Consider the following 12,643-nt stretch of genomic DNA (forward strand, 5'->3'; position numbering starts at 1 on the left):
AGAACAGCAAGGGGGAAATCCGCCCCCATGATCCAATCACCTCCCACCAGGCCCCTCCCCTGATACACAGGGATTACAATTTGACATGAGATTTGGGTGAGGACACAAAACCAAACCATGAGTCCTCTTTGTGTAAGAACCTTCTGTAAGTTTCACCTTCAGAACCAGGAAATTAGTCTCTGACCTTTCTAAAACCCCAAGGTCCCTGGGGTGATGAATGACAGCTAATTTCATAAATGAGGCTTCCTGACTCAATCCAATCATCATCCCCTTTTTCTCCAAAGCTCCCACAATGTAACAGTAGATGGAGAAAGGAATTCCCAGGAATGAATATAGGAAAACCTTTGGAGAAGTTACCAAGTCTAAAACAGTCTGTACGGAGCTAATCCTTGTCTTCTTTCAGGGGAGTTTCACTGAACCACTTGACCTCCAGGGATGACTGCTTACAGTCTCAGTTTGGAGCAGCTGCCTTCTGTGCAGGCAATGGGAATGTGCACATAACGTAGAGGCTGGATGTTTGCAAGCCACCATAGCTTTTCTAAGTCACTGTTCTGGCCCCGCAGCACACAACACACACTGCGCCACAAGAGGGCTCCAGCACAGGCTCCCTGTAATCTTTATTCCCAAGCATCTTCTTTGACCTACTGTTTGCATCTGTTAGTTATTTATTGCAGCATAACAAGTTGCCCCCCAAAACTTGATGGCTGAAAGCAAAGCATGTATTATTTCATAGTCTCTGTGGGTAAAGAATTCGGGCATGATTTAGCAGGTCTTCTGCCTCTGGGGTCTCCCATGGTGCAACCAAGGTGATGGTAGGAACTGTAGTGATCTCAAGACTCAACTGAGGGTGATGGCGGAGCTTTACTTCCAAGCTTACTCATATGGCTTTTGGCAGGATTCAGATCCTTGTCTGAAGACCTTTCTCAGTTCCTTGACATAGTGTAATATAATGCTATCAGGTATCACAGCAAGTGAAGGGCAAGAAAGAGCCAGCCCGATGGAATTTGGTTTTTATGACCTGATCTTGGAAATGACACCCTCTCATGCTTGCTCTATTTATTAGGAGCAGGTCACTAGGTCCAGCCCACATGAGAGGGGTGTAGATTACATAAGTTGTGAATACCAGGAGGCTGGTTGCTTGGGGCCATTTTGGAAGGCTGCTATATTAGTTTCCTCGGGTTTACCATATGACAAACTGGGTGGCTTAAAACAACAGAAATGTATTCTGTCACAGTTTTGGAGGCTAAAAGTCCAAGATTGAAGTTTCAACAGGGTCACGCTCTTTCTGAAGGCTGGAGGGGAGGGTCCTTCTTTGCCTCTTCCTAACATCTGGCAGTTGCAGCAATCCTTGGTGATCTGTGCAGCTGCACAAGTTCAATCTCTTCTCCATCCTCACATGGCATTCTCCTCTTTGTCAGTGTGTGTGTCTCTGTCAAAATGTCCCTCTCCTTGTAAGGACACTAGTCATACTGAATTCAGGACCCACTCTAATTCAGCATGATTTTATCTTAACCTGATTACATCTGCAGACCCCATTCCTAAATAGTCACATTCACAGGTTCCAGGTAGATGTGAATTTGGAGGTAATACTATTCAATGCAGCTGCCAACTGGTGCCTCTTGGCACATCAGTGCAGGTTTAGGACCATCCTAACCCAATGCTGATCCAGGGATTTTTAATAGCAAAATAGTTAATGCATTTGTCTCCTGTAATCCCCTGGGATCTGGACAATATTTCTGTTGAGAACAGGCTTTGAGGGATTTGGTAGCTAAGGCAAAGACATCAGAGCAAACTAGTTATGTCTTTTTGATCTTAAAGTCAATTATTTTCAATCCCCTTTCTCTTTCAATACATCTGAAACTGTGGCACACTTCCTTACAAGATTGTATCTCACTAAAGCAGAGTTTCTCAAGTTGGGGGTGGGCATGCCTTTTTGGTGGGGAGAAGAGACTGGGTGGGTGCATGTTGTTTGAATATAACTCTTATATTGACTGCTTCACCCCACTCCCCATGAGGTGATATTTGGTAATATGTAAAACAATGTAAAATGGACACCCTCACTAAACCATCAATTTGCAGCAATTTCACCCATACATATACAGTACACTTAAGGTACTCAATTAGTCCTAGAGAAACTTACATAAAAGCATGCAATGAAGCATGTAAAAGAATGTTCATTGCAACATTCATTGTGTGTAATGACACAAATTTGGAAGCAACACAAATATCTTTAGTAGTGGAATGGCTAACTAAATGGTGGTATGTTCCTAAAATGGAGTATTATACAGCAATTAAACAGACTAGATCTCTAAGAATGCATAAAAATAGATCTTGAAAACCATGCCAAGTGAAAAAAAGCAAATTGCAAAACATTACATATTGAATGGTGCCATTTATGTTAAATAAAAACACACCAAACAATACTACATTATGTTTATGTGCATGTATATGTGGCAGTAAAAGTTTAAAAACCATGAACAGGAAGGAAATCAGCCAAGTTCATGGATCTCGATTGCCTTTAGGCTTTGGAGAGAGAACAATGAGACTGAAGAGGAGATCAAAGAGGATTTCGACTTTGTTTATTTCCTTTACACATATGTTTTTAGAAACCTAAAACAAAACAACCAAATGTTGTTGTTTCACTGGTATTTGTTATGTTAGGTGATTTCGTGACTTTTTTTTTTTTTTTTCAGACAGGGTCTCACTCTGTAGCTCAGGTTGGAGAGCAGTGGCACAGTCATAGTTTACTGCTGCAGCCTTGAACTTCTGGCCTCCAGCAATCCTCCCACCTCACCCTCCTGAGTAGCTGGGACTACAGGCACAAGCCACCATGCCAGGCTAATTTGTTATTATTATTATTTTGAGTCAGGGTTCTCTCTCTGTCACTTAGTCTGAAGTGCAGTGGCAGGATCACAGCTCACTACAACCTCAAAGTCCTGGGCTCAAGTGATCCTCTTGTTTCAGCCTCCTGAGTAACCAGGACTACAGGAAGATGCTGCTGCACTTGGCTAATGTTAATTTTTTTTTTTTTTTTTTATAGGGACAGGGTCTCACTGTGTTGCCCAGGCTGGTCTCCAACTTCTGTCCTCAAGCAATCCTCGCACCTCGGCTTCCCAAAATGCTGGGATTACAAGCATGAACCACTGTGCATAGCCCATTTTTAAACTTTTAAAAATAAGAAAGAAGAATGGAAATAAGGCCCTGATTTGTAATGACTAAATTCCCATGGGAACATGGCTCGCTGGAGTTGTAAAGCACCACTTGTGTGCCCATGGGCAGGATTAGGATGCTCTGGCTGCTAAGACAAGCACAAAGAGGATGGACAGAGCTGTGTTTTTACATCCTAGTTTTAACTGAGTTATAGAATCCCCCAGATATTCATTGTTAGACCACTCACTAAATTTCTGTGGCATTGTAACAGCAGAACATCCTTAGATCTAGAGCAAGAGGGAAGGAGTGGCCTGAATTCCTGATATCTTTCTCATTCTGGTTTACATGAAGGCTGTCCAAATCTCAGTCACTGTTTTTGGATTTCTGTGAGATGTCACAGTCCCCTTCTAACGGCATCTTTTCCATCTCTTTCAGCAATCAACCTCAGGGGATAACATCTGCCTGCAGTCAAAATGGCCATGTCCAAAATAAGATCATGTCCCTAGAGGTCAGTGTCAGAAGAAGAGCCAAACCACATGGCTAAAATTGTACAGCCATCATCTAGATACAGAGAGAAAGTGGCGTGGAGGGCCTAGAATTCAACATGCTCCACCTGAACTCACGAACTCCTCTAATCACACCGCCAACTGCTTGATCGCTCAATCCAGAAATCCCAGAATCACGATTAACATCTCTTTCTCCATTGCCACATAGAGTTAATCAATTGATCACTAAAAGCTACCCAATCTCCCTTCTCAACACCTATCAAAGCCACCCGTTTGTCTTCATCTCTCTTGCTCTCCTCACAGTCCAGAAATCCAGGCCTGGACAACTTATTTAGCTTGCAGGAACAGCCTTCTAACTGGTTCATCCTGACACCCCCGTTTTCAATGTCATCTTCATAATAGCCAGAGTGATCTTTCACAAACAAATCTGATCATGTCCCTCTATTCCTTAAAACCTTCAATGATTTCTTTGGATCTTATGGATAAAGACTGAAACCTTCAGTGGCTTATGATGTCTTCCCTGATGACCCTTGACTACCTCTTCACCTCTATCCGCATGTTCCAATCACACTGTAACTGATACACCCCTTTGGAAGGGCTTGCAATGGAGAGGACGTCTTGCTAAGGACCTGATCCTGCACTCTGAGGCTAGGCACTGAGAGTTGGGCTCAAACTGGGAGCTATTTCCAAACTCTGGCTTTAATTACTTATCCTTGGACTTGAAATGGACTTACTGTCATCAGCTCTCCATATTTGCCACTCTTCAAGATCCAGCTCAAATGCCACCTCCTAAAGATGCCTCCCATGACTGCATCTCCTGCTCTCCACACACACACTCAGGATTATTCTCTATATGTCTGTTTGAATAACATTTTATACATCCCTCTCCTCAAGCCATCTGTCTGTCATGACTGCATCTCCTGCCCTCAACACACACACTCAGAATTATTCTCTGTATGTCTGTGTTTGAATATCATTGTATGGATTCTTCTCCTCAAGTCATCTGTCTGTCTTTCCTTCTACAACTATGAGGGCAGGAATGATGCCTCGCTCTGACTCTGTAACCTAACAAGGCACTTCAGTACAGCATGTGCTCGGTAAAGATGAATGGAGTTTAATAGCGTTGATGGGCTGGAAATAGATGCAGTGTGTGAAGGAATGGAGGCTTATTGAAGATGCTGGGCTCTCCAACTTTCTAAAGAAGCTCCGTGGCTCACCTTTAAATTCCTCTAAACTTAAAAACCTCTGCCAGCTATTTCCCTGGAATCATTTGGACAGATTCACTAATAATGATGATTTAAAGTGAGACTTTGATGTCAGCACCTCATTCACACTTCAAAAAATATGTATTCAGAGGCACACAAAAAGGGTGTAATTGCCATTTCAGGAAAATATGTTAATTTGATGCAATGCATTACTGCTCTGACAGCTTTCAGCTTTTGCACCAAACGGTTGTAAAATGGGTATTACTGGAAAGAAGTAGTTTTCTTCCCGCTCAAAATATAGGTAGGGAGCAAAGGCAAACAGAGTGAGGGCCCTCTGTGGAGTGGGGCAAGGGGAACAGACTGTTAGTGCACGGTCTGACTGTTAGCTGGCAAGTGTGCAGGTGCTGATAACATTTTTGGTGTGGAGGTGCCTGTCTGGGCCTCCTCAATCATGAAGAGTGTCAAAAATCCTATTTAAAGTGGGAGCAATGGGAGGTTGTAATGCTGGCTCTACTCTGGAAAGACCCCACTGTCTGGTCCAGGCTGGAGCTGGGGTTCTCTGATTGGATTCCTGGGACTGCCATGACTCCTGGCTTCCTCTGATGGAGAGCTCCCCTTATGAATGCCTGAGATACTGCTTCCAATTCCTGCTAAGAGAGAAGAGCCACCTCCTGCCCAAGTGAGCTGCCCAACAGTCAGAGCTGCCCAAGCCTCGGTGAGCTGCCCAACAGTCCTCTCTGAGCTGAGAGGGCATTAGATCTCCCTATATCGCAGCAGCCTCCTCTCTAGGATGTGGGTAATTTCTCCTACCTCGAAGGGACAGTGTGAGAATTAAATGGAGACAGTGGATGTAAAATCTGAGCTTAGTACAGATACTTAATAAATGGTAATTCTTCTTACAGTTATTATTACATTATCATTTTATTATCCTAGGGAGTAAGCTGATTAAAAATAATTATCAAAAGGAGTGATGAAGTGACCCAGACCTTAAGAAACCCAGAGTGTGAAGCTGTTTCTACCATTTCAGGAGGGGCTTCTACAGCTGTCCCTCAACACGTACCAGGGATTGTTTCCAGGACACCCCTCTCCCTGTGCCAAAATCTGCGAACGCTCAAGTCCCTTATATAAAAGTCCCTTATATGAAATGGTATAGGATTTGCACATAACCTACACACATCCTCCTGTATGCTTTAAATCATCTCCAGTTTACTTATACTTAATACAATGTAAATGCTATGTAAATGGTTGTTAGATTGTAATTTTAAAAATTTTTATTGTTATATTTTTTCCAAATATTTCTGATCCAAGGTTAGTTGAATTGACAGATACATTAAAATGAGTTAATTGAACCCGTGGATACAGAGAGCTGACCGAATTTACAGAAATGGCATTTTACATATGCACCTCTCTAGGCCCATAGGTGGAGAGTGGAATGGGCCAGAGAGAACTCAAGAGAGGCGATGGCTCTCCCTCACCTGCCAGGTGTCTGGGTGATCTGAAAGTGTGAGAAGTTGCCCTTGTAGTAGGTCCTCCCTCCCACACCCCAACAGTTTCAGGATGTGTGCAAATTCCTGCTGCACTCTCACAGGGTGCAGAGATAGAGGACAGGGCGACTTAGACTAAATCAGCTAGAAATGTCCTTGCGAGCAGACGCTTGTGCTCACTTCCACCTTCCTAACATGTCTCTGCAGAGAGAAGGGGTAAAGAAAGCCTTGAGACTCCTGTTCTATCCCCAAAGAGATGGGAGGTGGGGGAGGAGGAAGCAGTGGGAGAACACTGGTGTCTGCTCGGCAAATGCGACACTTGAGGCTCAGTTCCCCTCTCTTTTCCTGCCTTGTGGAAGCATCTACTGAGGGAATCAGCTGGCAGCTGGCAGGTGGTAACAGGGGTCAGTGAGAGCCAGAAGCAGGGATGCCCAGGCATGCTGCCAGCAGCCCATACCTTCCATTACAAAGATCCGGGTCATCAATCGAAACCTGGAGGCAGACCCTTGTCAGGCAGTGGTCCAAGGCCAAGCCTGCTCAGGGTCACCCAGGACAGAGCCCTTGTTGATCAGCAATGCAAAGCCTTGACAGCATGGCAGCCCTGGGGATAGGCTGAGTCCACCAATAGGACTCTGCTACACCGGGGGGAGAAGCTCTCAATATTCATGCAGTATTGCCACCAGAGAGGAAATCAGACCCTTATCTGGGTGGGAGGGAACAAGGCAGGGTGATGGACTGGCCCTCATGCCTTCAGTTTGCATCTGAAATATTAGGGTCAAGGAACGTGTGCGTGGAGGAGAGCATGGGAAATAAACCAGAGAGGGCTTGGTGACCAGGAGTGCAAGGGAGAGCCTGGTGAGCCAGGACCCAGGAGACTTAGGAGGGATTAGATTCAGGGCTGCCCCGCAGGGGTCCTGTGCAACCTGCCCCATACCCTTGATCTCCTACCCAGCTGCATGGCTGCTGCTAGTGCACAGAGCTCCTGCCTGAAGATTAGAAGGAGTGCCCCTTCTCAAGGTGCCTACTTTGCATCCATCAGGAACTTGTCATTAATATACTCATTTTGTTGGAATAAGACATTTTGCTGCCATCTGCTAGAAAAATGGTCATAATAGATACACACAACTAAGATGTCAGCAGTGTGAGAGGTGGCCTTGTAAAGCGCACAGTGGGGCATGGAGCCTTCAGTACCCTTTGAAGTTGGATTTAGCTGGAGGCTGCAATAAGGCGCTGAGTCTTGCCTTGAGTTGGGTGTGAGGCAAGAGGATTGACTTCTCAAATGAGCTGGTGGTTTGGGTGGGGCTGGGGAGCTTCAGTGCTATTGCCTTTCCTCTCCCAAATTCCAAACTTACACCTTCAGAGGAGCTTGGCTGCACAGCCAGAATGAATGTGTGTCATCCAGGCAGGCCAAGGGAGACATTTTAATGTTTTTAGAAACAGAGTGTCACTCTGTCACCCAGGCTGGAGTGTAGTGGTGTAATCTCAGCTCACTGAAGCCTCAAAACTTCTGGGCTTAAGTGATACTCTTCTCTCAGCCTTCTGAGTATCTGGGAATGCAGGTGTGTACTCCATGCCTGGTTAATTTTTTAAAAAATTTTAGTAGAGATGAAGTCTTATTATCTTGCCCGGGCTGATTTCAAACTCCTGGCCTCAAGGGATCCTCCAAGCTCAGTCTCCCAAAGCATTAGAATTACAGGTGTGAGCCACCAAGCCTGCCAAAGGAGACTTTTAGAAAGAGAATGCTTGCCCAGCCTGGTTTGTATTGTTAACGTTATTTAAAGAATCTAAAGAAAGTAAGTGGGATCTCCGGAAGCAGAATTAAGAAGGCAGTAGGCTTTGAGTTTTCTTTGATGCCTATAAACATGGTTACAAAGCAACAATCAATTTCTTTCTCCCTACATTTTCCAAATACTTTAATATTTACCATATCATTTTATTCACGGAATACTTCTCTGTAAAAGGCAGAGTGGGTATGATCCTCATTTTGCAAAGGAAGAAATTGCAAGGCAACGTTTTATGTGACTTAAGGTATGCACTGACTCAGAGATTCATGAACACACGTCTTGACTTATTATATAAAGGGTTCAGTTCTAGTAACTTGAGGAATGGGGCATATCACAAGTACTCAAGAGTAGCCTACTGAGTGAAAAAATAAAGAAACATAAATGAATGGACAGAGTTGTTAGGTGATAACATTGTTGAGGTAACTAGACTGTCCTGGTCGACCTCATTTGGGATAACTTAAGGGTTACTGGAGTTCAGTAAACATCCAACACAGACCAACATAGATATAATGCTCGTGACTCCAGCTATAATCTAAGAGGACGGGTAAGAGATAGGAGATGACGGAGTAATGCACTTGCTTGGATCATTGTCTGTAATTCATCATGTTGTAGAAAGGGAAGGTGTTTTAGAGTCAATCAAAGTCTGATCCAGTCAGCCTTTGGTGAGGCCTTGGACCAATTATTTCATCTCTCTGGATCTTAGTTGACCCAACTGTGAAATGGAGGAAATACTGTCTGTTTTAGCAATCCATGTAAAACACTAGGTGGATTGTCCTGGAAAATAACAAAAATAGAGCAATGAAAACATTCATTTCTATTCCTCTCCTCGTTAGAACATGGTTAAAGGCATTATTCAGCCGAGCCATTTCTCAGTGGAAGACAATGGTGGTCCCCTGGTGCTGTGTGGAACTCAGGAAATGAGAAGAGCAAATAACTTGCTGCACAGTCTCTGCACAACCTGACCCCATCTCTTGGTCTCTGTTTCCTGAATTCTTCCTTCCTTCCTTCCTTCCTTCCTTCCTTCCTTCCTTCCTTCCTTCCTTCCTTCCTTCCTTCCTTTCTTTCTTTCTTTCTTTCTTTCTTTCTTTCTTTCTTTCTTTCTTTCTTTCTTTCTTTCTTTCTTTCTTTCTTTCTTTCATGTATTTGGGGATTCATTCATTCATGCTTTCATTCACTGTGCTCACCAGGATTTCAGTTCTCCTCTCTTTCCAAGCACGCACCATTTGAAGGCATGACCATCTGCCTTGCCTTGGACAATGAAATATGATCAGAGATGATGTGTGTGACTTCTGATTGAGATAATTCAACAGTCACTGCTCTGTTCTCCATGCTTTCTTCCCCTACCTAAGCAAACCTCCAGGTCTGTACTTGAGAAGGTGGCCTCATGAAATGATGGCTCCTCTGCCAACCTGGGTCCCTGAGTAATTACAATGAACAGAACTCCCCTTCCAGCCCACATTAGACAAACAGCAGGACTGAGAAATAAACCTTTAACATTTTAAACACTGATCCTCCTGTCTCAGCCTCCTGACTATCTGGGATTACAGGCATGTACTACTGGGCCCAGGAGGGGAAAACTATTTTGGATGCAGTGGTTAGAGAAGGCCCTTTGAGAAGATGCTATTTGAATAGAGGCCTGGATAAAGTAAGAGAGCAAACCATCCAGATATCCGGGTCAGGAACATTCCAGAGAGAGGGAAGAGTGAACACAAGCATGCTAAGGTCAGCTCATGCTTGGCATGTTGCAGGAGCTGCAAGAAGGCCAGTGTGGCTGGGTCAAAGTGAGTGGCAAGGCAAGAGATGAGGTCACATCAAAAGACATGGTTGAGAAAGTGAAGAAGCAAACCACAGCACCAGAAGGAAACATTTATAATCATATCTAACAAAGAACTCATATCCAGAATATAAAAAGATCTACACATCAATAAGTGATATGGTTTGGTTCTGTGTCCCCACCCAAATCTCACCTTGAATTGTAATAATCCCCATGTGTCTGTGGAGGGACCCAGTGGGAGGTAATTGAATCATGGGAGTGGGATTTTCCCATGCTGTTCTCATGGTAGTGAATAAATCTCATGAGATCTCATGGTTTTATAAAGGGGAGTTCCTCTGCACAAGCTCTCTTGGCTGCCACCATGTAAGATGTGACTTTGGTCCTCATTTGCTTTCTGCAGTGATTGTGAGGCCTCCCCAGCCATGTGGAACTGTGAGTCAATTAAACCTCTTTCCTTTATAAATTACCCAGTCTCAGGTATGCCTTTATCAGCAGCATGAGAATAGACTAATACAATAAGAAAAAGACAAACAACTTAAAGTTTAAAAATGGGCAAAAGATTCCCACAGGTAATTTATAGAAAAAGATATCCAGGCTGGGTATGGTGGCTCATGCCTATAGTCCCAATATTTCAGGAGGTCAAGGTGGTAGGATTGCTTGAAGCCAGGACTTAGAGACCTGGGCAACATAGTAAGAGCCCGTCTCTACAAAAAAGGAAAAAAAAAAAAATCAGCCAGACCTGGTGGCACATACATAGATACTTGGGAGGCTGATGCAGGAGGATCCTCTAAGCCCAGGAGTTCAAGGCTGCAGTGAGCTATGACTGTGCCATTGCACTGCAGCCTGGGTAACAGGGTGAGACCCTGTCTCTAATAAAACAACAATGGCAACAACAAAAAAGATATCCAAACCACCAATAAGCCAATGAAAAAGTGTTCAATCTTATTACTCCTCAGGAAAGTAAAATTTTGATCCAAAATGTGATACCACTATAAACTCCAAGAATGGTTAAAAAAGCTGAAAAATAGCAAATATTCACAAGAACACGAAGCCAATGAAACTCTCATCTTTTGCCAGCAGGCGAGTAAAACCACAATGGAAAACTGGCAATTCCAACAAAGGTAAAAATCTGCCAATCTTATTAAGCAGAAATTCCATTCCTAGGGATACACCCAGGAGGAATGGGGAGAAAAAATGCACATAGCCCAAAGCTGAATACAAGACAAATGGCCATCAACAGAAAAATACATAAATTGGCCGGGCGCAGTGGCTCAAGCCTGTAATCCCAGCACTTTGGGAGGCCGAGACGGGCGGATCACTAGGTCAGGAGATCGAGACCATCCTGGCGAACACGGTGAAACCCCGTCTCTACTAAAAAAATACAAAAAACTAGCCGGGCGAGGCGGCGGGCGCCTGTAGTCCCAGCTACTCGGGAGGCTGAGGCAGGAGAATGGCGTAAACCCGGGGGGCGGAGCTTGCAGTGAGCTGAGATCCGGCTACTGCACTCCAGCCCGGGCGACAGAGCCAGACTCCGTCTCAAAAAAAAAAAAAAAAAAAAAAAGAAAAAGAAAAAGAAAAATACATAAATTGATTGTGGTCTAGTCATACAATAAAATAAAATACCTCACAGCAATAGAAAATAACAAAGTATTGATATAAGAAGGTGAAGCTCAAAAGCTATATTGAATGAAAGAATCCAAACACGTGGATGATTTCATTCCAAACACACTCTATGATTCCATTTATTTACTTTTTAAAATATTATATTTTATTTTTTTGATACAGAGTCTTGCTTTGTCACCCAGGTTGGAGTGCAGTGGTGTGAACCCTGCTCACTGCAACCTCCTCTTCCCAGGTTCAAGAGATTCTCATGACTCAGCCTCCCAAGAAGCTGGGATTACAGGTGCATGCCACCATGTCTGGCTAATTTTTGAATTTTTAGTAGAGATATGGTTTCACCCTGTTGACCAGGCTTGTCTCGAACTCCTGGCCTCAAGTGATTTGCGTGCCTCGGCCTCCCAAAGTGCTGAGATTACAGGCGTATGCCACTGCACCCAGTCATATGATTCCATTTAAGTGAAGGTTAAAAACAGGCAGAATGAATCCACAGAGATGAAAGTCAGACTAGTGGTGACCTCAGGTGGAGATGGGCATTAGCTGGGAAGGGACATAAGAGAGCTTTGTAAACGATGGACGTATTCTGTTCTTTGTCCTGGATGGTGGTTCTCTGAATGTTTACCAAGATGAAACCCTATCAAGCTGCACACTTAAGATTCATCCATTTTACTGTGTGTAAATTGTACGTCAGTTGAAAAGAACGACAAAAATAAAGAATTTTCCTGGCAAAGGAGCTTGAAATCATGCAAGACTTTACAGGAATAGTCAGTGATGTGGTTTGGCTGTCCCCACCCAAATCTCATCTTGAATTGTAGCTCCCACAGTTCCCATGTGTCATGGGAGGGACCCAGTGGGAGATAATTGAATCATGGGGGTGGGTCTTTCCCGTGCTGTTCTCATGATAGTGAATAAGTCTCACGAGATCTGATGGTTTTATAAAGGGGAAATCCCTTTCGCTTGGTTCTCATTCTCTCTCTTGCCGGCTGCCACATAAGACATGACTTTCACCTTCCACCATGATTGTGAGGCCTCCACAGCCATGTGGAATGGTGAGTCCATTAAATCTCTTTTTCTTTATGAATCACCCAGCCTTGGGTACGTCTTTTTCAGCAGCATGAAAACA

The 12,643-nt window shown here is 43.9% G+C and overlaps 1 protein-coding gene across 1 annotated transcript in view; it reads right to left on the bottom strand.

The window, feature by feature from the left end:
- The window catches only part of ASIC2 (acid sensing ion channel subunit 2), a 1,127,000-nt gene that overhangs the window by 695,692 nt on the left and 418,665 nt on the right, over positions 1 to 12,643 (bottom strand).

Source organism: Macaca mulatta, chromosome 16 (assembly GCF_049350105.2).
Source record: "Macaca mulatta isolate MMU2019108-1 chromosome 16, T2T-MMU8v2.0, whole genome shotgun sequence".
Taxonomy (NCBI): domain Eukaryota; kingdom Metazoa; phylum Chordata; class Mammalia; order Primates; family Cercopithecidae; genus Macaca; species Macaca mulatta.